The sequence below is a fragment of the Pezoporus occidentalis genome, unplaced genomic scaffold, assembly GCF_034315485.1.
Source record: "Pezoporus occidentalis ecotype Australia unplaced genomic scaffold, CSIRO_AGI_Poc_V1 ctg33, whole genome shotgun sequence".
Taxonomy (NCBI): Eukaryota; Metazoa; Chordata; class Aves; order Psittaciformes; family Psittacidae; genus Pezoporus; species Pezoporus occidentalis.
The window spans coordinates 704,182-708,045 of record NW_026915268.1 but is presented as its reverse complement, the minus strand read 5'-3'; the positions used below and the strand labels follow the sequence as shown (position 1 = coordinate 708,045).

Genomic DNA, 3,864 nt, shown 5'->3' with positions numbered 1-3,864 from the left:
ATTAAATGGAATAAATAACATAATGGAAACGAAGTCTGCTATTCCAGTTTCTCTGAAAAAGACTAATTCTATCAATCAACCCTATGGTTATGTGAAAAACTAAGCCTATTCATGAACTTTTTCAGGAAAAAGGATCTAATTTTCTAAGGTGTCATTGTGACTGACCACAACAGATATCTCCTCCTGCATGAAGGTCTCTGATTAAGAAAGTTCTGACTACAAATTTGAATACCAAATAGAAACATTTGCAAGGAACCAACTGCATGCAAATGCAAAACATCCCATAGAATAGTCACTGTTGTGTAGCAAAAATGAATAGCTTGGCCTCCAGCTGTTCACCTTAGGTTGGACTAGAAACACTGACTTCATCCAGAGTTCCAGATCAGTCTCGTATCAGCTCCTCTGTCAAAGATCACTGATTATTTGAGGAGACAAGGGGTCAGGAGAAAATGTAAAAACTCTGGAAAACTTGAAATATTTCCATGACAGGAAAAAAAAAACAACTTCCTCTTTCCCACCCTAGATAAGAGTCAGTTTGCAAAGGAAAAAAAGGAGGCTGTGTGACTGTTTTGCTATTGATGAGTAGACATTTAGACAATTTGTTGAAGTCAATGAGAACTAAGTGGGGAATAAGGATTTCACAGTTGGGTCATTTTTTATTCATTCTGTTCTACAGCACTGCACATACAGTTGTGAAGTGCTAACCCATCTGTTCTGGGAAGTTGTTAAAATCCAATGGACTAAAAATACTCTGTCTGCCAAGGAGGCAGTCAAGGTGATTTGAAAAGGCTTGTCTGCATTTACTTCGGACCACAGTCTGCAGATAAATCAAGAGGCACCAAGGCTTTTTTTTTTATTTATTTTTTATTTATTTTATATTCTCCTCTCCTCCTCCCCCAGACCTATCAATAATGAACCAAATTCACAACAGCCAAGGAGAAACCTGCCTCCTCGCTAATATCTGTTTGTAAAACCCTGTCTGCACCTGCCCATGGTGCTAAAGTTCAAGTCACACTTTAGTAATTAATGATCACTTGCCAAATCCCTTTGTAAAGCTTTTTTATCAATGTCTTTAGTGGTTCACTTTTTATCAACAGCAAATCAATGAATGGAGTGCTCGAGACTGAATGTTGCTTTACCTATTTCAAGTAAAGTTTTCAAAGAGTAGAAGGATAATATTCAGATTTTTTTCTTTGATAACTTTGCTTCTGCGCAATGGTGGCATCCTTGTGATCAGCTGTAACAAAGATTAAATGCATTAATGAACTTAGTTTAACATTAGAAATGTGTGCTGTGAGAGACAACTGAAAAATGTGGGGCTTGAAGCTGGTAGCTGGATCCTTGTAAATGTAAATGCTGCAGAGATGTAGCAAGGAACACACTGACTCCTAGGATAGCTGGGGAGTCAGGCAGGATCTGAAATGGTTTAAAACTCTCCAAGGTAATGCAGTAATTAACCACACAGAGAGAAGTACAACAAGGTCATGAGCTGAGTTCCTGTATTTAAAACTGCAGAAGTAGCCTGTATTGTTGTCAGAATAATCCCACAGCACTGCAGGAATAATACCAACCATCCCACCCACCTCAGAACAGTTTATGAAGTACAAATGTCTTGTCTGTCAACTCAACACAGAGGAGGTACCTGGGCTGCCACTGCTTAAATCCTGCTAGTCTGTACCTATCACAGATGAAGAAACTTATGATCTTGAGAAGCTCCAACAACCTCTACATCACCTTGGAGCCATCTCTACAGCAAAGCAATTGAACTGTCTCATTGCCTTGTAGAAATGATTTCTTTGTGGTCCTCAAAGCCATGTGAGCTAATTACATGGGATTTCTCATTAATTTTGCTACTACAGATGACTAAAAAGTACATGACAAACGAAAATTACTTCTTCTCAAGCTTAAATAGCCTAGGAGGAAACATAAACCTTTTCCTGACAGTTTAGCTCCAGGTTTATGCTGCAAGTTGCACGCAACTTCATGCATAGTTAGAGCTGAGGCTGCGTGTTGTCTATCATGGCGCGCACCGGTACAGCAGGATGGCACTGCTGAGGGCAAGCGGAATCGCAGAGCTGGGCACAGGCTCATAGACGGGGAAGACATAGTGCGTAAAACTTGCAGGCGGCATTAGCCTGCGGCATGATGCGGACAAGCCAGTTGCTCTGGAGAGATCCTTAAAGTTAAACCTCCCCACAGATCGCGGCTTTCTGTTTTTAGATTCCCCCGCGTCTTTTTCAGAACAATTAGGGTTGAGCGCTAAAGCTTATCTACTTGTTGAACGGCCTCGCCTGCGCAGCCGGGCTAACGGCCGCCCCTCAGGGGCCCCTCCCCGCCCTCGCGCGACTGCCAGGTCTCTCAGCTGAAAGGCCGGGGTCGCCCTCCTCTTCTTCCTCTTTCCGGCCGGGAGCCTCGCGGCACGTGCGTTTTGTGCAAGGCCGCTTCGTTTTGGCCTTTCCCAAATGAAACCGTTAGACTTAGCGCTTGAAATCTGTTATTATTTTAGCCATTACGAAAACAAACAGCCTTTTTGAAAGGGAGAGAAAAAAAAGGGATAAGTAAAACAATGCTTGTTTTGCATTGTGTGAAGTTAATTGAATTGACCTAAATTCACCTGAATTTGTCTGGATTGACTGCCAGATTTTCTTTGTGTCACCGGTTTTGTCAGACTTGACTGTTTTTGTCTTCCTGGTCCCTTGGCCCCCAGTGTCTCAGAGAGGGAGCTGCACGGAAGAACTGTGTCCTCTAGCTCAGCCTTGTCACTGTGTGAATTTAGGATGAGGTGCTTTGGTGCTGTCAGGGTGGCTGAAAGAGCTGGCGGCTACAGAAGCAGTGGAGGATGATGAGGGCTGGAGCTGTTGTGGCTTAGTTTGCTCATCAGTGCTCCAAAGTGAAGCTTCAGATGTTGCGGGCTTAGTCTTGTAGGTTTACTGGAGAAGGCTGTCAACAGTAGTTTTCATCCGCCAGAAGCCTCCTATGTACTGAGCCTGAAATGCAGGCCTGATAAAAACTTTTTCCGTGGGTTGGTTTCTCCCAGCTGATAATTTACAGACTGACACGATAACACGGGCAGTAGGAAATACATGGAGGAATGCTGAACTATTCTGTTTAAAGAACTCTTCAGCTACTGGAGAAGACTCACTCAGTTGTGGTGCTTGTGGCTGCACAATAGAAGTGGGAAGACCATAAAGAAGGAAGCTACTATGTTGCCTCCAAAGGGGAAGGAACCATCTTCTCCAATAATATTAACCTGATGAAGCTGGAGTGGAAGGTAAGATGCATTTTTTGTTTTTGTTTGGCTTAACTTCCCAGAATTGCCAGGGTAATGGTACTGGAATGCAGGAAAGATATTGGCTGATTTTTGAAAGAAGAAACCCCCTCAGTGATTGCTGAGGAGGTTAGTGTTCACTGGCCCAAGTGTTAACCAAGTCTGAAGTTCAAGTTTGATCTAGAAGGAATCTAAATGAAAAAAAAAAATCCAGCATGTTTGTATCTCCATGAGTCACTAAAACAAAATCAAATAATTAGCTCAGTATTGAGGATAGTTACAAAATGCACGTTTTACAGTGTTTCCAGTGGGCGTTGGATCAGACCTCGAATGCAAAAGAAGATAAATCTGCCTTCTCAACTTCACAGTCACAGCTGGCACACACATTTATAAGGGCAGCTTGTGTTTCCATTAATGGAACTGTTTTTGTTCAACGAAATAAAGTGTACCAGTCTCTGGAAATACAAATTTAAATCTTATCACTAACACCTGTCTCGACACAGCACTAAAACCAGTTTCGTATACAGGAGAGGGAAAACTGTCTAAAGACTTGAAAATGTCAAAATAAGAAATTGCTAAAATAGAATTGTTGTGGT

The 3,864-nt window shown here is 42.1% G+C and overlaps 1 long non-coding RNA gene across 1 annotated transcript; it reads right to left on the bottom strand.

Moving 5' to 3' along the window:
* Positions 1-293: 293 nt before the first annotated feature.
* Positions 294-1,981, bottom strand: LOC134168981 (uncharacterized). The gene is made up of 3 exons (XR_009966714.1): positions 1,584-1,981; positions 1,140-1,237; positions 294-402 (listed from the first exon to the last, which is right to left on the bottom strand). It is a non-coding gene; the product is annotated as an uncharacterized LOC134168981 (long non-coding RNA).
* Between the last annotated feature and the right edge of the window lie 1,883 nt (positions 1,982-3,864).